The following is a 26,868-nucleotide window of genomic DNA, read 5'->3' as shown; positions in this document are numbered from 1 at the left end:
TAATTGTTTTTACCTTCGGAACCTCAATCAAAATTTCCAGACAACAAAAAAATGTTTATTTAACTTATCTGCTCTTGCTTTTATAGGCATTTTAGCATATGGAGAGTGGATGGGTATGACTGCATAGAATAGTCATGGAAGAACTTATAATGCTTAACAGCTATTAGAGTTATTTGGAGTGTTAGCAGAATTATTTTTGTAATTAATTACATGGTTAATAATATGGATTTCATAACACTAATGGTTAACATTTACTGAGTATTTATGCTATGTCAGGCATTTTTCTAAACCATTTACATGGATAAACCTGTTTAATTGAGAGTAAATATTATTGAGCCAGAGTTCGAGGTTGAATGAGGCACTTGTGATTATTTCTATGTCGATCTGAGGAGGAATAGGGTTCTCTTAATGTTATCAGAAGGACCTCTTGGAGATTGGTAAGAAGCAACTGAGTTGAAGAGCTCTTGATCATCATCCCTTCCTAAATCAGATCAGCTTTGGACTTCTATATCTTTTACATGATATGACAAGTTTCCCTCCAAGATTTCTGTCTGCCTAAAGATCTTTGGTGGACATACATTCTCCCTTTTCCGGTAACGACACTGTTACTTTTTCTTTAGAGAATCTTTGCCCTGACTCACAGTCCATTTTGTTTAAGTGGACACAGTATTTCTCCTGTTCATGACTTATTACCACCCAATATTAGATCATTTAGAGACCTCCACCTCCTAGAGTAACAGGCATATGACTAAAGCCCAGACAACTGGGCCAAATGCAGGACTTCTATTGAAACAACTGGGAATTGGCATCCCTCTCATTTCTGTTGATGTAATAGAGCTGCTGAAAGTTGAACTCAGAATAGCTTCTGGTAGCTATATCATCAAAACAAAAGGAGAATTTGCCTAAAAGTAAAGTTCAAAAAAAAAAAAAAAAAAGCTAAGAGATAGAGATTAAGTCCTAGTGATAGTGGCAGAGTCTTTGGTCCTAGCCAAGCCTGACCATAGATCTGCCACTGGATTTTTTAAAGTTTTGGGTTATGTGAACAATTCCTTTCTGGCTGAAGCCAGTTTAAAGCATGGTTGTTTCCCTTATTTTAAAAGTTGATAAGTTTCTGCTAATATTTCATTTTCTTTCAAATCACTAGTCTAGAGAGCACAACTAGTACTGGTTAGTTCCACCCTGTCTTCCTTCAGGTCATCCACCCTATGTTTTTGCTCCTATGTATCAGGCTGAATGTTACACAGACAATTTTTTAAGGCAATCTCAGTGCTGTTTATCTCCTCCATAAATTAAGTTTCCTGGAACACTTAATAAAATATATGAGGAAAGAGAGTCGGAACTTCTCAAATGTTTTAGGCCCGATTTGTTATTTTTGTCTTTGCTTGCATATTTATTTGGATTGTACATCATTGGCTGTCCTTTCAGAGTTAAAAGTATAATCCTGGTGTGTCTGCTCAACATTAAATATTTGGATGGATACAAAAAGATTCTACATCTGCTTGGAAAGGAAGAGTCAATCCAACATGTCTGGATAACGCCAAACAACCAGATGTTTGACCAATTAAAACAAAAGTATTCCTGATTTGAATGGTCTTGACTGAAATAAACTGAACCAATTGAGTTACTAAAATGTGCCATGTACTGCATGAAGGATTCTCATATGTGAATTATCTACATAACTCTTACAATAATCTTGCCCAGTTGACAATTACATTACCAGTTTTTACTACAGAAGAAATGGAAGCTGACTATACCAAGAATGCACAACTAATAAATGGCAGAGTTGGGATTCAAACTCATGCCACATTCCGGCATGTTGGTATTTTCAACACAGCCTCCACTTGTACACATTCAAAGTGCACCGTGTCACCTTTAGATTTGTTTGTTATTCTAGCTGGTCAAGCCTTTCTGATGAAACATGACCTCATGCTGCTGGTGGTGTCCATTTTTTTCACATGTGACTGTTTAATTTTTGAGTTGCTCATCTGTACAGGGGTCTTTCACATCCTCTAGGGCTTCCTTCATTCTAATTCAGCATAACCCTAGACCCGACATGGTTCCAATTTATTCAATTATGTTTTTGGTGTTTGTGGAAAGAACATTTGATGTTATTAGTTTCATTTCCACTCATCCACCCCATCACTGCAATAAACAACAGCTACATGAAGCAAAGCAGGCCATGCTCTATCACGTGACATGGGCGTGGTCCTGAGTCTTTTCCTAAAGTCCTTAGATAGTTAAATATAATGGATACTATTTTCCTCCATAATGCTAATACTTTTTGTTAAATTACATTATTTTGCTTTATCAAAATAAATCTCTCTCAAAGTTGGCAGGAAATTGTTTCATCCATGACCTGGAGACGAAGAGTCTCTCTGTGATTCACAGGAGAATACACTAATGCTTACGCAATGCAGAACATTTAGGAGGAAAGGGCCTGTGGATAGCTATCCATTCTGGTGACCTAGAAAAATGCTGGTGTTGAAGTTTGTACGATCTGCTTGAGGACTGATGTTCGACTTCAATGCTGTCCATAGAAACCACTTTCTCCATGCCACGTGGCCTCTTCCTTAAAACTCCCAAGACACAAAATTTTTAACTCTTCAGTTTCCAGGAATCATTGCATCATTTGATCTGAGTTAATGTCTCCTGTGTAGTCACATGTCTTTAAGGATGTGCTGCTCCTACCGCCTCCAAGTTAAGTGAACCAATGTATATCTATGGTCTAGACTTTCTCCTCTCAGATATTCTGGTTCACAAGTTCTAAAATCCTCAGCTTTCATATACCATGTAAAGTTCTGTAACTCCTCTGGGCAAAAGGATCCCACACTCCAGAACAGAAGCATTTTCTAAGGAAAATGGGGTGAACTGTTAAATCTCTGACAGTGATGAAAACACGGTGGAAATTGATCTCTTTATAAATTAAATTTCTGTATTTTTAAGCTTGTAATATTAAAAAAACCAACATTTAAAAATAATAAAAATAAGAATAAAATTAAAAACTAACATTTAAAAAAATTACAAATTAGAAGTGTAAAACATTTTATATTTAGACTAGATTAATGATAATAGCCAACATTTATTAAACACTTATTGCCAAGTATCATTCTAAAATCTAAAAATCAAAATTCAAAACTTATATAGTAGCTGGTTGTACAGCTAGAGTATGTGAGAAAATAATGTTCTGTACTATTTTACTCTTACAGATGAGGAAAGCAAGGCTGAAACGGGTTGATAGTTAGCTTGGTTTTAGAAGATCACACAGAATGAATACGTTAAAGCCAGGTTTTAGACCCAAGTTAGATGGATATTAAAGCCTGTGTTCTGAACTACTGCAGTGGTCTCTGAATCATAGCATTGATGCTAAATGTCCTACAGACAACACAGGTTCAGGGTTTCTTAAAACTGATGATGGCTCACGCCTATAATCCCAGCACTTTGGGAGGCCAAGGCGGGCAGATCATGAGGTCAGGAGATCGAGACCATCCTGGCTAACATGGTGAAACCCCGTCTCTAGTAAAAATACAAAAAATTGGCCGGGTGTGGTGGTGGGTGCCTGTAGTCCCAGCTACTCGGGAGGCTGAGGCAGGAGAATGGAGTGAACCCGAAAGGTGGAGCTTGCAGTGAGCCAGTGAGCCGAGATCACGCCACTGCACTCCAGTCTGGGCAACAGAGCGAGATTCCATCTCAAAAAAAAACCAACCAGCCAAACAAACAAACAAAAAAGTGGTTCAAGAACTATCAGCACTAGTAAATTTATATGAGCTACTCCAGAACTTCTGAATCAGAATATTTGGGTATGAGACCCAGGATGTGTATGTGACCAAGTTTCTTGAGTGATTCTTAGACACAGTAACTTTAAGAATAGATTATCATATACCCACTGTATCTAAAGGGTTTTTGCTTGTTTTGGGCTACAACATAAATGATACTGACTTGTACAACAAACTTTGATGTATACCCAATGTCATATGCACATTTCAGGACATTCGCTTCAACACAGCTCATTTCTCTCAAAAACTGTGTTAAAATAATGGTGAAAGGAGTTAATAGAGATACAACTTTGAACTTTCATTAAAAATTTTTCAGGGCCGGGAGCGGTGGCTCACGCCTGTAATCTCAGCACTTTTGGAGGCTTAGGTAGGCGGATCACGAGATCAGGAGTTCGAGACCAGCCTCGCCAATATGATGAAACCCCGTCTCTACTAAAAATACAAAAAAGTTAGCTGGGCATGGTTGCTCACGCCTGTAGTCCCAGCTGCTCAGGAGGCTGAAGTAGGAGAATCACTTGAACCCGGGAGGTGGAGGTTGCAGTGAGCCTAGATCATTCCATTGCACTCCAGCCTGGGCAACAAGAGCAAGACTCCATCTCAAAAAAAAAAATCAGATATTATAGTGTTTTAAAGGTTATCAATAATAAATAACTTGTAGTTCCCACAACCGTGTTGATACATTGAGAGTGAAGAACTCTGGTCTAGTCCAACACATTTTTTTTTTTTTTTTTTTTTTTTTTTGAAGCATGGTCTTGCTGTCACCAGGCTGCAATACAGTGGTACGATCTCAGCTCACTGCAAGCTCCACCTCCCAGGTTCTAGCTATTCTCCTGCCTCAGGCTCCCGAGTAGCTGGGATTACAGGCATGCAACACCACGCCTGGCTAATTTTTTGTATTTTTAGTAGAGACAGGGTTTCACCATGTTGGCCAGGCTGGTCTTGAACTCCTGGCCTCAAGTAATCCACCCCGTTTGGCCTCCCAAAGTGCTGGGATTACAGGTGTGAGCCACCACACCCAGTCCCAACGTTAATTTTTTTTTTTAAGGTGAGGAAATGAAACAGAAAATTTTAGTGATTTACACAAATTCTATTAGCTAATGAGTGACAAAGCTAGAATTTAAACCCACAGATGCCTAAAACCTTCAGGATATTCTGGTGCCCTCTAGTACATGGCATATGGTAGGTGTCTAAACACATATTGAGATAGGGGTCTTCTATGTTGCCTAGGCTTATCTTGAACTCCTACCCCCAAGCAACCCTCCCACCTCAGTTTCCTGAGTAGCTAGAACTATGAGGCTTATACTACCCTGCCTGGTCCTTATTTATTAGTATTGAATTTATATAACTATTTTTTAACTCTGGTAATTCATTTAATATTTGAGTGAAAGAAATTGGAATCAATCTGTGGATACTCTTGGGCCCACATGTGTGAGCTGTGAGATATAATTGGTTAGGCAATAAAAATGCTGTGGCCTCAGATGAGTTTTAAAACTGGATTCAATGAGTGTAATTTGCACTTGGGGTTGAAGTTTACTGTAATTTACCTCATTTCATGTAGATTATGACTGAAGAAAGATGAGTTCAAATCATTTATGACTGAAAAAGACCATAGAACGTATTGGGAAAAACTCAGCATGGAACCAAAACCAAATTACTAGTGTAGAAATCATGAAGCAGTGTGTATTCGTCAGTTCTGGCTGCCACAGCAAAATACCGTACACTGAGTGGCTTGAACAAGAATTTGTTTGTCACAGTTATGAAGGCTGGAAAGTCCATGATCAAGGTGCCAGCAGATGCAGGGCCTGGTTAGGGTTCACTTCCTGGCATCAGACTGCTGCCTTCTTGCTGTATCCTAACATGGAAGAGAAAGAGAAAGGAAGCTTTCTGGTGTCTTTTCTTATAATGGCACTAATTCCATCATGGTGGCCCCTACCGTCATGATCTCATCTAAACCTAATCACTTCTGGAAGGTCTCATCTCCAAATACCATCACCTGTGGGATTAGGGGCTTAACATACGAATTTTGGGGAAACACAGTTCAGTCCATAGCATAGGGGATGGTTCCAGAATATCTGTACAGCATCCCAGAAAACTAGAAGTGACAGACTACAAGTAAGAAGAGCATGAGGTAATAGTTTTCAACTGAAGAAAGACGTACTAGAAGGTATGAAAAGATGAAAAATAATGACACATCAAAATTTAAATAAGTATAATTAAAATAGTGATATTTATGATAATTGTCATCTAATATTTACCATCTGTCAATCCTTCACATGAATTATTTTAATAAAACCATAATAGACCTATTAAGTAGATACTACCTAATATTATTGTCACTTTACAAATGAAGGAATTAGCCCTAAATAATGCAACTACTGTGCGCCAGACTGAGTCTAAAACCTATGCTATTGCAAATTTCCATACCATAAACTTCTAGTACTTTAAATTTCAATTACCAGCTGTAGAGACACTCACTCTTGCTTGACCATGTCTAGTAATATGGAGGTGATTCTCTTTTGAGGCTGCCTATTCCTCTTTAAAATATTAATGCTATGGTTCCTGATATACACAAGAAGAATAAGCTGATTTCTTTTTTATATAGCAAAGCTCTAGATATCTGAATGTAGCTATAATTATCCCACCCTATTCAGTTTATCCAACTAATGGGTTCTTGTCTTCAAGCTTCATTTCTCCTACATCTGCCAACATTACTCATAGAGTATTATTAATTAGCCAGTCAATCCCCCTGAATAATCTTTTATTTATTTATTTATCTGAGATGGAGTCTCACTTTGTTGCCCAGGCTGGAGTGTGGTGGGATGATCTTGGCTCACTGAAACCTCTGCCTTCCGGGTTCAAGCGATTCTCCTGCCTCAGCCTCCCAAGTAATTGAGACTAAAGGCATGCACCACCATGCCCAACTAAATTTTTGTATTTTTAGTACAGACAAGGTTTCACCATGTTGGTCAGGCTGGTCTCAAACTCCTGTCCTCAAATGATCCTCCTGCCTCAGTCTCCCAAAATGCTGGGATTACAGGCGTGAGCCACTGTGTCGGGCCTGGATAATCTTATTTGAAACACCTTCATCTTGATTTTAGTCTCCAAAAATGAAAATGTGCTGGATATACCAATACTTTAGATACAAACAGAGCAGAACGGAGGGGAAAGATGGTCACATCTTTCCTGAGTGTGGTGAGCATACTCTACATCACAGTTGGGCTTAGACAATTCTATTTTCATCTTCCCTGATCATAACTCTATAGTGTCAGCTCTCCTTGCTTTATGACCAAACCACAGCAGATTAGGCCAGAGATGGACACAATCCACAGGAAACGGACCCAGTGGCTGGCAAATTATTTTATATGTAATTATATATTTTATATATATATAAAAAATATATCATTATTTTGTCCTCAAGGTTATGAACTAAGGTACAAATAACAGAAATTACTAAAATGGTATCAGAACTCAAAGATTTATAACTAAAGATGATCATGAAGAATCTGTGCCTGACTCATAAAAAAAGATAAAATATTGATAAATAGAATATACGGATACAAATGAAGGTAACTATTTATTTATATTTATATTTCCAATGTCTTTCACTTTACCTGACAGATACAACTCAACAGATTGTTGTTAAAAGAACTATATTTAAAAACATGAAGAGGTTTTTATGTAATGAAATATAGAACACACGGAATATAGAAGGCTTATCCTAGCCCTAGTCTATATAACAAGTACTCAAGAGATGCTCAAATGATTCAATAATTTATATTATCTGTCATAAATGAAGCTAGACATGAACTGAGCAGAAATACATGTATTTGCTTTGGACCATGATGAACCATGAGATAAAGTACAAGAACTCTAAATGAAGTCTTCTAAAAAATAGGACGGGTTACAGTCTCTTTTGCTTAGATGCTTGTTTTCTCCAGCCAAGCTAGATTACTTTTACCTCCTCACCTGTGTCACACGGTCTCAGGTCTTAAACTATCTCACAGATCTCAGGATCTGTCCAGCCCTCTACCTTCATGTAGCTAATGCCAGTATTTTTCCCACTGTTTTGTCGATAGACCCCAATGTAATTTGGAATGTCTTCTACTGTGTTCATTTAGCATATTGTGAGAATCCTTACCATGATTTTATCATGCTATACTTTTTGTGAGTTTAAAATGCATATTAAGAACTTTTCTATGTTCTGGCTAGGAAAGTGAACTCTGTAATCAGGAAGTCAAAGGTTGCCATCCTGGCTTTGGTTTTAAATTGTGTTCCCCAGAAATCCAGCTAAGGGACAACATGAAATTACTTAATCTTGTTCTTAGCCTCTGATATTTTCTGAATATCTAATGACATGGGCATTATAACAAGTCAGGGCTCCCCCAAATCAGATAGACTTGAGAATAAATTGAATATGTAACTTACAATTTGTGTAAATATTTCTGAAATAGTTATTAAAATATCAATATTACATGTCAATGCACTCAATGTCAAGTTTTAGATTTAAAGGGTTATTTTCACATCAAGAATATTTTGCAACTGTAAAGTGCTTTTTTACTTGCAAAGCTTTTCCACATATGTTCTTATTAAGTCATCACACCCATCTTATTGGATAGACAAGACATGCATTCTACTCCCTTTTACAGATAAGAATACTGAAGCTGAGGCTCAGAGAGGTAGTAACTCTTCAATACTGTCCAGCTCCTAAAAGGCAGAGCTGTTACTCCACCTATGGTTTTCTGGCTCCCAGTCCCATGTTCTTTTCCATTACACCACATATGTCACTGATTGCTCCTATCGGTCAAGTTTTGGGAGGTAGGAACTCAAGAAGCCAATTAAAGAATAATCTGGTGTGTCATAAGGCAGGAGGAGGAAAGGTGACAGGCTGTGTGGTGAAGCTCAACTGGATGGTCTGAACGTTTCACTCTTAAGTTACTAAATACACAGCTATTGTTTATGTGAGCAACAGGAAAGGTGTTCTAAGGTTACTTGTTTAGCATGATTTGCTGAATGTAGGGATATACTAAAAAGCATCTGCCAAAATCAATCAAACATATATATGAAAATGTGTTAAAAATCTAACTTCAAATCAAACCTTGCAGACAAGCTTTGACAAAAGTCAGTGCAATGGGGTTTTGGAGGTGAGAGGAGTGTGCATTTCATCATTTATGCAGTAGGTCTTTCTCATAGCCTTTTGGAACAAACTTTGTGAATCACATATAAATACAGTTTGTCTTGGTAGACTCTGGAATTAGCTCACACTTTAAAACTTTCTTTAGAATGCTGAATTCAGTTCTCAAAAGTTGTTGGCTTTCGGGTGCCCGCCCTCACAAGATAGCACTTAAAAGTTTTCCCCCTTTAGAGCTATCCTTCTTATTTCTCTTACATATCATTATTTCATCAAATGTAGGTACTCAATATGATTCCAATTTTATTTTGTTTGTTGGGCCATGAACCTGGGTAACCCTAGGCACACGGCCAAGTTTCTGGTAACAATAAAATCAGCATTAGAGTAAAAGAACATCAAGAATCCTGCAGTCATAAGGTAATGTGGAGTCCATCTGGGTAGCTATAAAAAATACATAGTAGTGTGTTTTCTTCTATGATAGTTGTGTTCTCTGAGTTGACAGAACTAGGTCAAAGATCTTGACAGCATATTTTCAATACATTTAGCCAGGAGAAAACATCACTTGTCCTTTGTATCTGGTTCAGATTTTTGTTTTGATTTATCCTTTCTTCTGAGATTCTTAGAATCACAGAACCCTAAAAATTACAGATACAATATATTTATCAATGATAAATATGTTTATCAATACAAATATATTGTAATAAAATACATTATATTTACCAGTTTAACAGAGAAGGGCAGACTGCCTACATATAAACACATCTTATATTCGACAGGTTTTGTTTCCACGTTTGAAGTCCTGGGTAGAGTGGAGAAGAGTCTATGAAAGAGTATTTTTCTTGAGATAGTCATGCTATATAGATTCCTTTCCTTCATTTTGGCACATTATTTTATCGTTAGCACCGAGCACCATTTTAGGTACCTACTAGGTACCAAAATATATTTGGTGAATCCTGAGGTCAGGAGTTCAAAACCAGCCTGGCCAATATGGTGAAACCCTGTCTCTACTAAAAATACAAAAATTAGTTGGGCGTGGTGGCAGATGCCTATAATCCCAGCTACTAGGGAGGCTGAGGCAGGAGAATTACTTGAACCTGGGAGGTGGTGGCTGTAGTGAGTCGAGATCGGACCACTGCATTCCAGCCTGGGTGACAGAACAAGACTCCACCTCAAAAAATAAAACCATATATATATATATATATATTTGGTGAATAAAGGAATGAGTAAACTACCCTGTTTTCATTCTTCACTCCATTGTAAACCATGCTTCTTTCTTTGATGTCTGCACTAAGCTCTTATTTATAAATTGTGTACTCTCCATATACCAACTACTTAGATAAATTCTTCCTGTATCAGTCCTTAGTTATTAAATCAGAAGAATAAGTTAATCATTTTCCCTAGATTGTTTAAATGAATTTCTAATTTGATTAACTTTTACAATTTTTCCATAGCTTAATTGCTTCAGAATTTGAGGTGTATGCTTAGGCTTACTTTTTCCATTTCAAGTTCCACAGAAGTTATTTTCTTTAGTTTTCAGCAAGTATTTATGATGAGCACCTGTTAGTTAAATGAAGTAATACATTTTCCATTTGGAAACATGTAAACTAAGGCTTACAGTTTGGGGAGTTGCTATTCTTAAACGTTTCTTAAGAAAGTCAATTCATCTTTCCTTTTCATACTAGGATGATAAGCAACAAGACTTTAGAGAAACCACTTGTCTTTACATCTTCCTCAAAGGCAGTTATTAACCTTTGTATCTCTAGAGTCCATTTCTGTCTTTCCATTAACAAGTCTATGATCCAAAAGAAAAATATAAAATACCTCTTTTCAAAGAATGCTGGCCCAACATGTAAGAAAAAACAGAATACTAATATTCTCTCTGTATAATGAAAAATTGTTTTGGCTGCAATTTTTTGGCCAAAATATTGTCTCCTCTGTTGCCAGCAACATTTCACATGAACATACATTTGGCTTCTCTGGATATTTCTGCTTCAGACAAACAGCACTGCAGAGGCTACTCAAGAGGAAACTGTTAGCTCATTTCCGAATTAGAGTGCTCTGAGCATTGAGGAACCATACTTGTTCTCAAGTCTTGAGGAAGAAATTGGAAATTTACGGCTCCTTTAAAGATGCCTCCTTTTCTATAAATTTTCACTGTCAGAACTCCTTTCCCACAATAGCAGCATCTTCACATATTACTTGTGTCTCTGTTAACAAAAAAACGAGTAAAATGACATTTGTTTTCTTTGGCAAAAAGATGAGACCTGAAAACCACGTCCTACTTCTTACTTCCCACTCTTTCTTTAGGTCTCCACTCAATTCTTAGGTTATGTGGGCATTGCTGGGAGACATCTTTTAATCTCTGTCTTATTCTCAACTAGAGGCAAGATGACTTCTGTCTGGGAGCCTATGACCCCTCCACTCCAGAATTAGGCATGACACAGGCCACTGAGTCAAGCAAGATAAGATTCCCCAGCATTTGTACCAAGTAATAAATGAACTTATGTTTCATCATATATTTTCTTTGTTGATTATATATTGCCTGAACATATGCCTTATCTGAAGAACTGAATTTACATTTCTTACTGCAGGTGTTGCCAAGTTTTGATGTCATCTATCGCATTTTCACAGGCTCAGGCATTTAACAAGTGCTTTTACATATACAATGTGATTGGACACAGTGTCAATCACAGCAGTAATTGCCAAAAAAAGACAAGAGTAGTAACAATAACGGCCTTAGAATGATCCCATACATGCCAGATGCTGATTTTTTAGGATGTCATATGGATGTATTCACAGACCTCAATGTGGTGACATTCCTTTTCATGCCTAAATTTCAGTAGATCCAAACTCCTGTCTTTCCTAGTTCTACCAGATTCCTCTCCTAGAGCAATATCTGATATTTCCTCTCCAAAACATGTATGTGCTTCACAGTTTTACCCTGTCTTCCCTTTCTCTCTCTAATTGGTCATCCTGCTTTGACCTGGTTCTCTTCAGAGCACCTAAAAATATGCCTTCAGATTAATCACTGCTAATTCCAGGCTACAGTATTTAATAAACTTTAGGATAATAGTTTTGGGATATTTAATAATTTTAGGATAATTTAAATAAATGTGTAACTAAGCATATATATAATAAATATATATAACATATATATAACAAATACACTAAGTCTAATTAATTAAACATTTTGACTGCTACTAGAAATAAATATGCCTAAAAACAAAGACCAAGTTAATCCACATCTCCTCTTCCAAATCCCTGCTGCTTCTGTGAGCTGAATGCAAGCTAATTCCCAGTAAGAATCATTTTCTATTTCTATGCCATGGAGTCTAGCTCCCAATTCCACGTAGCTCCAGAGGTAGAAGAACTTTCTTCCACAGACTCAAAAGAACTAAATTCTGCCCAATGGTGTGCATAATGGCAACATCTATATACTCTAGTGGATACTTACTCATTTAACAATTATCTCACTTATATATTCAACAGCTATAATAATTTCCAATACCAGGCATTGTGCTAAGCTACTGTATGCTCAGTGATTACAAACAACAGCAACATGAAACAACAACAAACATATTACTTGTTCTTATGGATCTTACAATCTATTGGGGAGACAACATTGCATATCTACATCCGGGAAATTTTCTCTTAAATATATATGGGGCATAGAGTCTCATTCATGTAGCACTCTAAGGCTTTTTTTATATATTTTTCTCTACTGTGAAGGAAAGTTCAGTCCTGAGTAAGTAGCTTACACACACACATACACACACACCACACACACGCGCACACACACACATTCTTCTCAAAAGCAAATGAACACAGCCTTCGGTAATAAAGAAAATAAGTTTTGGGAAAAAACACAAAACAAAACTATAACCCTGTCTACTTCTGCTTACATTAATAAGCCAGGCTATATAACTGATGAGAATATTTAGCATTTTACTTTGAAGCACTTGCATTGAGATTACTTTGCTGGTTTAGGGCTTTCTCGAGAATAAAGAATACATATTTGTTTTATGTTTGCATAATGAATTAGCTAATGCTTGTGATCCTTCCATACCAAAAAGTCATTGTTAAGGTGACTCCAACTATGTAAAAAAATAATTATTATACTATTTCTATTATTATATTCTATTACTGTAGTAGCATGATCATTCTTATTATTACTCACATTACAAACACGCTTTCATTAGGCTTCAAATAAAATTTGCCATTCATATACCTCTTTTCAAATAGTTTTCTTGTGAATCCTCAAAAATTAACTTCAGTTTAGTTATGCAGCTTTTTAAATATGAAATTACATATTTATTGACAGTGACTTATCCAAGGCAATGCAATTAAATTGTCAATGTAGATTTGTGTTACTGATCCAGGTCTTTCTGATTCCAAAGTTTTGCTTTATTCCATATATGCTTTTGGATAGGTATAGGCTTATTTCCTTTAGGAGATTGATGACTTCTTTTGTTTTATACAACTTTGTCCAGTACAACTTGTTAATATATAATATATACATGAACAACAGACAGAGAAAGGAGAAATAAACCATCCATGCCATGCCAGTGACAAAGAAACATCTTTACAGTGACATGGAGACAAAGTCACCAGAAATGGGTATATATTTGACTTTTTATTCTTAGTAATTTTCAAACATCTATGAAATCTTTCTTTTAGTTTTCATTATGAATATAATACCTTTTACTCATTTACCAAATATAAAATTGGTAAATTTTATATTAGTACACATTTAAGTATAGTATACATTACTATTTAATGTACTTTTTCAAATAAGAGATAATTTCCCTCTCAAAGGGTCAGATATATTTCTGCATTAGGCCAAGCTCTATACCCCAGCCTCCTGACTCGGGGCAGCATTGAGGTTCACATAACCTGGGCTGAATCATCTACTCTCCACAGCAACCCACCCGACCTCCAACACAAATACACATGCACACACATACACACAATCCCAAGCTATTCTAAAGAAAGTACCTTATTGACTTCTAGCACATTGGAAGGAAAACTGTCATTCTGGTATTTTTCAGTATTAAAAACAGCTATCGCCAGTAAAGAAATCTAAAAGGAGCTATTTGATGAGCACTCAACCAACAAGACAAATAAAAGGCAAAAAATAAAGATCTAAATCAAAACTTTCAAGTAAACTGCAGTCTAACAATAAAAGTTCAGCAAAATGCATTGCTTCTCTCTTGATGTATTACTTGAAAAGGGTTCTATTAACAACAACAAACAGCTAACAAAATTTTGGGGAAAAATGTGTGATTCAAATCATCTAGTTTATAGACAAATTGCAAAATATGTAGTGGTTGACTGAGTTTACTAATTTTTTAAATGGCTGTATATAAAGCCCCTGTGAAAATTCCCAACAATACAACTATCTTTTCCTACTATATTCCTACAATAAACAAAAAATATTATCAATAATTTGAGGCACATGCAAACCCACAGCAAATATTTTTATCTAATGTCTAAAAATTATACAGATGACTCAATATTAAATAATTTTTATCTCACATGGGGTGAGGCAGGCCTATTATAAACCATCAAAAATGAGTTCCCATTCTGAATTCAGCAGAAGATTCCTTGGCATACCTATGGAAAGATGTGCTATTGAAAACTAAATAAGATTCAAAATATTAAAATGTTCCAATAAGACATCTACTTCACTAATTCCTCTGTTTTTTATCATTTACAAAAATGACCCCATGTCCCAGGTTGATAATTGGATTTGAAATTATGGCTCAAAATGTCATCAAACATAAAAAACAGTTTGTCCACTGGTGACAGGATTCGCTCACCGGCGAGCAGCTTCCTGGATCTCTCATTTGCATGCTTCCACTTTAATTTCTGCCATCTCTACAGCTTGTAATGCCTTTTGAAAGCCCTTGTTGCTTTGACAACACGTTTTAACATCCCTCTTCATTTTGGTTCTTGGCTGGCTGGCCCACGTGGATCCAATTTTGCTTTCTTATCTTTTTAGTTTCAAGCACAGAAGCTTTCTGGGAGAGGTTTTCCTAGAACCAACTCTGCACCTGGGTGATCTCTACTGGCAGGGCCTTCCTGAAGGGCCCTTCACAAACAAAAGGAGAAAGGGAATTATAAATATGGATTTTAAAATATTGTCTGTCAATCTTCTTTTATTTCCTCATTCCCTTCCATCAGCTACATTCGCCAGTCCCATAAAGTCAACATATATCTCTAGTTTGGGACACTAAGGGACTTTATAATGCAGTTTCTTACTTCTTATTTTAATATGGTTAAAGAGAAACTCAGATAAGTTATGTGACTTGTGCAAAACTACACAAACTGCTAGAGCTAGAACTAAGACTTTGCCAGAAAAATTTCCTGGTTCCCCATTCCTCTTTTAAACCACTTCATTATTCTCTTTGGGTTGATTGTTCAAGTTGTTGTAGCTGGGAAAAATTTTAAATCCTCCATTAAAGGACAGATACTGTTACTGAAAAATTAAACTAAGTTTAAAATTCTTTAATTGTATGCAGCAACTATGCTTCAAATTTGTGAACTGTCTGTTGGATAATAAAGGGTATGTCCTGTATTGTACATTTGGACGACCAGAAACAGATGCCGTTACTGCACATAGTCTGTTTTTGAGCTAAGGAAACCTCCATGACACCTTTGCAGTCTCAAGTCCATTCTCCATAGACGCAACTCTCTGGATGATATTAAATGAATAGGGATAGTATTTCAAAGTCTCTCAACTAGAAAATCTGACAGATTGAGGTAAAGAAGTCTGTTCTCTGCTCCATAGTTGAGTTCCTCTATGAAAACGGTGAACTACAGAGCCTCAGTCTCCTCATCTATAAAATGGGGATAGCCACATCTGCTCCAAAGCATTTTTGAAGCGCCCTATAGCATATATACATACATACACACAAACACACACATATAATTATATATAAGTAATTTTTTCAATTGAACACTGTTGTATAAACATTTACAAGCTAATGCTTGTATCCCCAGAATCCACTCTAGTCTCCTTTGTGAAATCAGCTGGTGAAAAGCTTAGATTTAAACAGCCCAGTTCAATTAGTGAAATTGTACCCCTACTTCCCTCGGGTATTGACTCAGGGATGTACCCATATCTAGGCCTATGAAAATGAGCACAGAAAGTTTCCCTGGATACAATGAGGATGTAAGTATGAGATGATAGAAGCTTTCTCTTCTCTAAGATGAGGCATGATATAGATATTAGACCTGAAGCGTCTTTAATTTTACCAGGAAGAAAATAAGCCTGAAATGGAACCCACATGAAAGCAAGATGGTAGAGCCAAAAGAATCACTGAGTACAGGAGCTGACACTGATAAACTGCACTATATCCTGCCCTCCCTCTACCTCTGGCCTTTCAGATACATGTTTTGATATGATTTGTAATTTTAAACCAATTGATTTGGAATTTCTGTTTCTTGAAATCCAAAACATCCTAACTTATAGAAAATGGAAGGTAATTTGTTTTATACATGTTGATTTGTTTTCATTCAAATACCAGGGCAAGGGAATGTGAACAGAATTGCCTGCTTTTAGCCTCACCTTTTTTACCAGGAGCCTACCTGGAAGGCCAGTGAGTCGGGTATGCACTAACCGGGCCCATTACAGATTTTAAACTGCATTTTTTAAATTTCTCCAAGAACTCTCTGTCTGAAGAGATGGGAATACAATCCGCTATCTAAAAAAAAAACACAGAAGGAAGTTTCTGTCCAGGGAAAAATCATAACATCAGTGGATAGGTTTTGCTTTCCCCCCTGCCACAATTCTCCTAATATTAAGGGGGAATTGGAATGGAGGTCAGCGTTTGTGGGATCTGATTAATGCGAAATTGGGATGTGGAGACATTTACTTTGGGTTTAGTGAAATAGAATTGTGTGAGTTTTGAAATATTACTTATAGGCATAGTTCTTGTTAGCTGTCCTGTATAGGTTTGACTCAGTAGGACGCACATGTGCAGGGCCAGAAGTTGTACTACAATGTTAATATGTCCAATGACACCGGGCACCAGAAGTGAGTGGGTAATGGAAGGAGAAACCAGTTTTAATATGTCCTCATCTAGAAGCTACCAGTGCAAAAACTTTCAGGTCATCAGATGTGTAATTTATTTATTTGTTTGTTTATTTATTTATTTATTTTTACTTTAAATTCTGGGATACATGTGTAGAACATGCAGGTTTGTTACATAGGTATACATGTGCCATGGTGGTTTGCTGCACCCATCAACCCATCATCTAGGTTTTAAGCCTCACATGCATTAGGTATTTGTCCTAACGCTCTCCCTCCACTTGCCCCCGAGCCCCTGAAAGGCCCCTGTGTGTGATGTTCCCCTCCCTGTGTCCATGTTTTCTAATTGTTCAACTCCCACTTATGAGTGAGAACATACAGTGCTTGGTTTTCTGTTCCCGTGTTAGTTTGCTGAGAATAATGGCTTCCAGCTTCATCCATGTTGTTGCAAACGACATGAACTCATTCTTTTTTATGGCTGCATAGTATTCCATGGTATATATGTGCCACATTTTCTTTATCCAGTCTATCATTGATGGGCATTTGGGTTGGCTCCAAGTCTTTGCAATTGTAAATAGTGCTGCAATAAACATACATGTGCATGTCTTTATATTAGAATGATTTATAATCATTCTAATACAAAGTAATGGGATTGCTGGGTCCCTGGTATTTCTAGTTCTAGATCCTTGAGGAATCGCCACACTGCCTTCCACAATGGTTGAACTAATTTACACTCCCACCAACAGTGTAAAAGCGTTCCTATTTCTCCACAACCTCTCCAGCATCTGTTGTTTCCTGATTTCTTAATAATCTGTGGTTTCGATTTGCATTTCTCTAATGACCAGTGATGATGAGCTTTTTTTCATGTTTGTTGGCTGTATAAATGTCTTCTTTTGAGAAGTATTTGTTCATATGCTTCACCCACTTTTTGATGGGGTTGTTTGCTTTTTTCTTGTGAATGTGTTTAAGTTCCTTGTAGATTCTGGATATTAAACCTTTGTCAGATGGGTAGATCGCAAAAATGTTCTCCCATTCTGTAGGTTGCCTGTTCACTCTGATAATAGTTTCTTTTGCTTTGCAGAAGCTCTTTAGTTTAATTAGCTCCCATTTGTCAATTATGGCTTTTGTTGCCATTGCTTTTGGTGTTTTGGTAAATGAAGTCTTTGCCCATGCCTATGTCCTGAATGGTATTGCCTAGGTTTTCTTCTGGGGTTTTTATGATTTTAGGTTTTACTTTAAGTCTTTAATCCATCTCGACTTAATTTTTGTATAAGGTGTAAGGAAGGGATCCAGTTTCAGTTTTCTGCATAAGGCTAGCCAGTTTTCCCAGCACCTTTTATTAAATAGGGAATCATTTTCCCATCACTTGTTTTTGTCAGGTGTGTTGAAGATCAGATGGTTGTAGATGTGTGGTGCTATTTCTGAGGTCTCTGTTCTGTTCCATTGGTCTATATATCTGTTTTGGTACCAGTATCATGCTGTTTTGGTTACTGTAGCCTTATAGTATAGTTTGAAGTCAGGTAGCGTGATGCCTCCAGCTTTGTTCTTTTTGCTTAGGATTGTCTTGGCTATATGGGCTCTTTGTCCTCTTTGTACCTCTGGAAGAATTTGACTGTGAACCTGTGTGGTCCGGGGCTTTTTTTTTTTTTTTTTTTTTTTTTTGGTTGGTAGGCTATTAATTACTGCCTCAATTTCAGAAGTTGTTGTTGGTCTATTTAGGGATTCGACTTCTTCCTGGTTTAGTCTTGGGAGGGTGTATGTGCCCAGGAATTTGTCCATTTCTTCTAGATTTTCTAGTTTATTTGCATAGAGATGTTTATAGAATTCTCTGACAGTAGTTTGTATTTCTGTGGGATCAGTGATAATCTCCCCTTTATCATTTTTTATTGTGTCCATTTGATTCTTCTCTCTTTTCTTCTTTATTATTCTGGCTAGTGGTCTATCTACTTTGTTAATCTTTTCAAAAAAACAGCTCATGAATTCATTGATTTTTTGAAGGGATTTTCGTGTCTCTATCTCATTCAGTTCTGCTCTGATCATAGTTACTTTTTGTCTTCTTCTAGCTTTTGAATTTATTTGCTCTTGCTTCTCTAGTTCTTTCGTGATGTTGGGGTGTCAATATTAGATCATTCCAGCTTTCAGATGTGGGCATTTAGTGCTACAAATTTCCCTCTTAACACTGCTTTGGCTGTGTCCCAGAGAATCTGGTACATTGTCTCTTTGTTCTCATTGGTTTCAAATAACTTATTTATTTTTGCCTTAATTTCGTTATTTACCCAGTAGTCATTCAGGAGCAAGTTGTTCAATTTCCATACAGTTGTGTGGTTTTGAGTGAGGTTTTTTTGTTTTTGGTTTTTGGTTTTATGGTTTGTTTGTTTGAGATGGAGTCCTGCTCTGTTGCCCAGGCTGGAGTCTCAGCTCACTGCAACCTCTGCTGTGCCCGGGTTCAAGTGATTCTCCTGCCTCAGCCTCCTAAGTAGCTGGAATTACAGGCATGTGCCACCACACCTAGCTAATTTTTGTATTGTTAGTAGAGATGGGGTTTCAACATCTTGACCAGGCTGGTCTTGAACTCCTGACCTTGTGATCCACCTGTCTCAGCCTCCCAAAGTGCTGGGATTACAGGCATGAGCCACCGCGCCTGGCCCTTGAGTAAATTTCTTAATCCTGAGTTCTAATTTGATATCACTTTGGTCTGAGAAACTGTTTGTTATACTTTCATTCTTTTGTATTTGCTGAGGAGTGTTTTACTTCCAATAATGTGGTCGATTTTAGAATAAGTGCTATGTAGTACTGGGAAGAATGCACATATCTGTTGATTTGAGATGGAGAGTTCTGTAGAGGTCTATTAGGTCTGCTTGGTCCAGAGCTGAGTTCAAATCCTGATCATATTGTTAATATTCTGTCACGTTGAGCTGTCTAATATTGACAGTGGGGTGCAAAACTCTCCCACTATTATTGTGTGGGAGTCTAAGTCTCTTTGTAGGTCTCTAAGAACTTCTTTTATGAATCTGGGTGCTCCTATATTGGGTGTATATATATTTAGGATAATTAGTGCTTCTTGTTGCATTGATCCCCTTATTATTATGTAATGCCCTTCTTTGTCTTTTTGATCTTTGTTGGTTTAAAGTCTGCTTTATCAGAGACTAGGATTGCAACCTCTGTTTTGGGGGTTTTTGTTTTGTTTTGTTTTTTGCTTTCTATTTGCTTGGTAAATATTCTTCCATCCCTTTATTTTGAGCCTATGTGTTCTTCGCATGTGAGATGGGTCTCCTGAATACAGCTCATGGATGGGTCTTGACTCTTTATCCAATTTGCCAGTCTGTGTCTTTTAATTGGGGCATTTAGCCCATTTACATTTAAGGTTAATATTCTTATGTGTGAATCTGATACTGTCATCATGATGCTAGCTGGTTATTTTGCACATTGTTACAGTTTCTTCATAGTGTCATTGGTCTTTATATTTTGGTGTTTTTGCAGTGGCTAGTACCAGCTTTTTCTTTCCATATTTAGTGCTTCCTTCAGGAGCTCTTTTAATGCAGGCCTGGTAGTGCCAAAATCCCTCAGCTTTTGCTTGTCTGTAAAGGATTTTATTTCTCCTTCACTTATGCAGCTTAGTTTGGCTGGGTATGAAATTCTGGGTTGAAAATTCTTTTCTATAAGAATGTTGAATATTGGCCCCTCACTCTCTTCTGGCTTGTAGAGTTTCTGCAGAGAAATCTGCTGTTAATTTGATGGGCTTCCCTTTGTAGGTAACCTGACCTTTCTCTCTTGTTGCGCTTAATATTTTTTCCTTCTTTTCAACCTTGGAGAATCTGATGATTATGTGTCTTGGGGTTGCTCTTCTCAAGGAGTATTGTAGTGGTGTTCTCTGTATTTCCTGAATTTGAATGTTGGCCTGTCTTGCTAGGTTGGGGAAGTTCTCCTGGATAATATCCTGAAGTATGTTTTCCAATGTGGTTCCATTCTCCCCATCACTTTCAGGTACACCAATCAATCATAGGTTTGGTCTTTTCACATAGTTCCCTATTTCTTGAAGGCTTCATTCATTCCTTTTCATTCTTTTTTCTCTAATATTGTCCTCATGCCTTATTTCAGCAAGTTGATCTTCAATCTCTGATATCCTTTCTTCTGTTTGATTGATTTGGCTATTGATACTTGTGCATGTTTCACAAAGTTCTCGTGCTGTGTTTTTCATCTCCAACAGGTCATTTATGTTCCTCTCTAAACTGGTTATTCTAATTAGCAGTTCCTGTAACCTTTTATCAAGGCTTTTAGCTTCCTTGAATTGGGTTAGAATATGCTTCCTTAGCTCAGACGAGTTCATTATTACCCAACTTCTGAAGCCTACTTCTGTCAATTCATCAATCTCATTCTCCATCCAGTTTTGTGCCCTTGCTGGAGAGGAGTTGTGATGATTTGGAGGAGAAGAGGCATTCTGGTTTTGGGAATTTTCAGCGTTTTTGTGCTGGTTTTTCCTCATCTTCATGGATTTATCTACCTTTGATCTTTGAGGCTGATGACCTTTGGTTGGAGATTTTTTATGGGGGTTCTTTGTGTTGATGTTGATTTGTTGCTTTCTGTTTGTCAGTTTTTCTTTTAACAGTCAGGCCCCTCTGCTGCCAGTCTGCTGCAGTTTGCTGGAGGCCCACACCAGACCCTGTTCACCTGGGTATCACTAGTGGAGGCTGCAGAACAGGAAAGATTGCTGCCTGCTCCTTCCTCTGGAAGCTTTGTCTCAGAGGGGCACCGGCCTGATGCCAGTCAGAGCTCTCCTGTATGAGGTGTCTGTCAACCCCTGTTGTGAGGTCTCTCCCAGGCAGGAGGCACGGGAGTCAGGGACCCACTTGAGGAGGCATTCTGTCTCTTAGCAGAGCTGGTGCACTGTGCTGAGAGAATCCCTCTGTCAGGATCAGCTGCTGTCTTCAGAGCAGACAGGCAGAAATGACTGAATATGTTGAAGCCGTGCCCATAGCCGCCCCTTCCCTCAAGTGCTCTGTCCCAGGGAGATGGGAGTTTTATCTGTAAGCCCCTGACTGGGGCTGTTGCCTTTCCTTCAGAGATGCCCTGCCCAGTAAGGAGGAATCTAGAGAAGCAGTCTGGCCATAGCCGCTTTGCTGCACTATGGTGAATTTTGCCCAGTCCAGACATCCCAGTCTCCTTGGCACTGTCAGGGGAAAACTGCCTACTAAAGCCTCAGTAATGGCGGACACCCCTCATCCCACCAAGCTCGATCATCCCAGGTCCACTTCAGACTGCTGTGCTAGCAGCGAGAATTTCAAGCCAGTGGTTCTTAGCTTGCTGGGCTCCATGGGAGTGGGACCTGCTGAGCGAGGCCACTTGGTTCCCTGGCTTCAGTCCCCTTTCCAGGGGAGTGAACAGTTCTTTCTCACTGAGGTTCCAGGTGCCACTGGGGTATGAAGAAAAAAACTCCTGCAGCTAACTTGGTGTCTGCCCAATGAGGTGCCCAGTTTTGTGCGTGAAACCCAGGGCTTTGGTCGTGTAGGCACACTAGGGAATCCCCTGATATGCAGATTGCAAAAAATCGTGAGATAGTGTAGTAACCCAGCTGGGTAGCGCGGCTTCTCGTGACTGGGGAGGGAAGTCCCCCCGGCTCCTTGTACTTCCCCGGGTGAAGCAGCGCCCCACCCTGATTCTGCTCACCCTCCGTGGGTTGGGCCCACTGCCTAACCAGTCCTAATGAAATGAACAGGGTACCTCAGTTGGAAATGCAGAAGTCACCCACCTTCTGCATTGGTCTTGCTTGGAGCTGCAGATCAGAGTTGTTCCTATTCGGCCATCTTGGCCCCTCCCTTGAAGTTGTGTAAAATTTTAAAGAGATAATTTTGTGAATTGATAACAAATAAAAATAAAATTTCTCTGCTCTGTTTTTTCTTTTCTTTTTAATTCATCACTAGAAGATTTTGTGTGTGTGTGTGTGTTTGTGAGCACAAACTATAGTGTAAAGTGAGAGTACATTTTGTGGGAACATGCATATTCTATGCATTCTAAATATACATTAAAAATTTGATCTATCATGCCAGAGGCAAAGCTGAATCATCTTTCTTAATTTTTTTTATAGAAAATGTTAACAAGTTATTGAGTTATGACAATTTTAACAAAAATTGCAGTCAAAATACACATGGAAAATGGGTGTAGAGGTGTCTTAATGAATTCGTTAATAAAAATATTGTTACTTTTTTGAATTTTGTGATGTTCTTTGTATTTCTCAGGTTTTAAAAATATAAATTTGTTGTACTTTTTCTTAGTATAAACACATATTTGCATTTAAATCTAGCTTTTAATTGCAATTACAGTATTTTTCTTCTAAAGAGGGTTCCCCCTAAAGTAAATGTGTATCAACTTCCAAAAACTTTGGATTCTTCCTAAAGTGTGTACTGGGAATCCTGTAGAAAAAATGATTAATAATTCAATTATCTGTGTGAGGATAAAAACTTTTATGAAGAGTTTTATTTAAGAAGGATCCTGCAAAGTAGAGAAAACTGGGGTAAATAGAGGAAAGAAACATTAGTCTTTAGTTCAAAAGTCACTGAAATACCTCCACTGAACACTCTATCTCAAATTGCACCCCACACTCACCTTGTCTAGTGATATGATTTGGCTGTGTCCCCACCCAGATCTCATCCTGAACTTTTATAATCCCCACGTGTCAAAGGCAGGGCCAGGTGGAGATAAGGGAACCATGGGGGTGGTTTCCCCCATACTATTCTTGTGATAGTGAATAAGTCTCACAAGATCTGATGGTTTTATAAATGGGAGTTCCCCTGCACAAGCCCTCTTGCCTGCCACCATGTAAGACGTGATTTTCTTCTCCTTTGCCTTCCACCATGATTGTGAGGCCTCCCTAGCTATGTGAAACTGTGAGTTCATAAACCTCTTTCCTTTATAAATTACCCAGTATCGGGTATGCCTTTCTTAGCAGCATGAGAACAGACGAATACACCTAGTCACTCTCTATGCTATTGCTCTAAGTGTTCATTACTTTTTACTTCTATATATTCATTAAAATATAAGCTATATAAAAGCAACAATTTGTTCCACCTTGTTTATCACTGTAATCCTACAGCCTAAAATAGTACCTGCCATATAGCACATAATAAACATACTTGCTTTATAAATATTTGTTTAGTGAATGGTTGAACACCCTAAAGTTCCATATATTCATGCACACTTCTTTGATTTTAATTATTTGGCAAAAAATAATAGCCAGTAAGATACCGGAACACTTCCAAATCTAGCTAAGTTTTGTTTCCGTATGTTGAGCTTTCAACACACACATACACACACACACACACACCACACACACACACACACGGAAAACTGGAGCAATCTAGAAAGTCAAACCTGGAATTTTAAAAAATTACTCTCTCTATAACCATTTTCAGAAAAGCAGAAAAATAAATGATCAGACTAAAAAGATTCATCTGGCCACCATATTAAAAACACAACATCTTGACAACAGCTAATTTAATTGGAAATTGTGCAGAAATTTTCTCACGGAGCTCATGAATCTTAGCAGTAGTGCTGATAATCTTTCCAGGAACTTAGAAGCAATCCTGATACTTTTGGTGTAAGTCACTACTTTTAATCATGTAATTTTTTTTAGGTGAAAGTTACATTTTGTAATCATGAATGAGAGGACCCAAAGGGATCTTCTCAGTTCCAGGCAACTCTCCAGTCACAAGAACGGGACAAAGATTTCCCAACACTAGCTTGCCTATGGCATCAAACTTTATCTGGCATAATTTTCTGCACCACAATTTGAAGCTGAAAGGGACCTTGGTAGTCGCTGTGGCAGAAATGGATGTATACCAAACAGTCACTTTCCACTTTCTCCTTGCAAACAGAACCTCTTTTTGTTTGGGGGCAAAAATGTGTCCAGGTCTCTATTTGTTTTCACATTTCCTTTTTCAGCTACAGGGGGCCATGTGACATATTTCTGGTGGCTGATACATAAAACAAAATCTAATTAAAAAAAAAAATCCTGGCCGGGCGCGGTGGCTCAAGCCTGTAATCCCAGCACTTTGGGAGGCCGAGACGGGGGGATCACGAGGTCAGGAGATCGAGTCCATCCTGGCTAACACGGTGAAACCCCGTCTCTACTAAAAAATACAAAAAACTAGCCGGGCCATGTGGCGGGCGCCTGTAGTCCCAGCTACGTGGGAGGCTGAGGCAGGAGAATGGCGTGAACCCAGGAGGCGGAACTTGCAGTGAGCTGAGATCCCGCCACTGCACTCCAGCCTGGGCGGCAGAGCGAGACTCCGTCTCAAAAAAAACAAAAAACAAAAACAAAAACAAAAATCCTGATATAAGAAACTAGCATAGCAGGCAGCTGAATTGGATGTAGGTGCAAAGTGTAGAGCTGTAGCTGCCACTTTATGACCATGAGGTGACAAGCAAGCAGCTAGGAATAGTGAGTATCACAGAGCCACCGGCCATGTGTTAGATTACTCATCTCCAAACCACTTAGGTAAGAAACATAAGCCTATATTTAAGTTATTATTAGCTAGGTTTCTGCCACTTACAGCCAAAAGTATTGGTGTTATAGTTATTACCTCTAATGCCTTTATTTGTTTATGAGAAAAAAACAACTGAGGTTCAATGAGAACAAAAAATTTGGCTGGAGTCATTGATATTTTGGTAAGAAACATATTACAAGAGCCCGTTCCTCTTCCCAATACTCACAAGCACAACCTATGGCCATTGAGTAAGATTAGGGGTCTGCTTCATCTGCCTCTTCAAGGCAAGGAAACATTGAACATGGCAAAATGCTTACATTAGAAAATGTCAGAATTGTTGATAATTGCAAAGATGAGTGCTAGATATTAATACCCTGTAATATTTGTATATAATATTAATCTTTAAAAAATATTTTATGTAACATATTGAAGTCAAATTACTATCATCCACAATAAAATATGTGTACATTATTGGATCAAAATATCTGGATGACAAGTCAAAGATTCTGTTATTCATTAAGCTGTTCTTTATTCTCATTTCTAATTATCCAACTGTCTACATGCTTTGACATCATGAAAATTCAATCAAGTTAAGTGTCGAATTAAGGAGGAATTTGTGATTTGAGTAATACAATTACTGTGATTTGAGACCTTCAATCTTTACTTTTCTCTCATGGTTTTTTTTCTCTTAATAAAGGATTCTAGAAGACTCCATACTGACTCCATGCCAACTGTGTTTTGTTTCTGCCTTCGGTTATTAATTTATGCTAAATCAAAGTTGACAACTTCTTATATAACTTCTTACAAAGACGGTTTTTCTCTGACTTACTAATGCTAACGCCCAGTCTCAGGCATTGATCTCTCTTTACCACATTTCCATGCAAATAACTGACAAACAAATAAATACCCTTAGTAAGGCATTTGGTATCTTCATCTTCTTTCATGAAAATGCAATTCTGAGATTTCCAATTATATATTTGCACCATATGTGAACCATGACTTCAATAAACAGGAACTTCAATATGGTTTTGCAGTCATGGACCATGTATTGTATCCCTTTTATGATAATATTTTCTTTATAATTCACTGTTGCAAGGCAGCTGATGCAAGTGCCTGAGTGCCCCCTCCCCCGCCCTGCTTCTTGGCATGTTCTTTCTCATTCTGTGCCATTTTCACTTTCCTAATCCAATGGAAGATCTAAAAATGGCTGCAGAGGAAAAATAAGACTTTCTGTTTCACCTCCAAAATGTGAATGCAAATACATGGCACAAGTGTCACCTTGGGCGACAGTAAGGGTCAGTTATGGCACTCTTTCTGACTTAAATTTGGCCTTGAATTCTTCTCAACACATTGCAGTTTAGTCTGTTTAAATTGGCACTCAGGACAATCTACTTGCTGTCAATATAACCTCCTTAATCTAAATTTAGTGTACACTTCCCACAGTTCTGTCCTTAC

The sequence above is a fragment of the Trachypithecus francoisi genome, unplaced genomic scaffold (assembly GCF_009764315.1).
Source record: "Trachypithecus francoisi isolate TF-2019V2 unplaced genomic scaffold, Tfra_2.0 Lachesis_group7, whole genome shotgun sequence".
NCBI classification, from domain to species: domain Eukaryota; kingdom Metazoa; phylum Chordata; class Mammalia; order Primates; family Cercopithecidae; genus Trachypithecus; species Trachypithecus francoisi.
Note: the sequence above shows the minus strand (reverse complement) of the source record.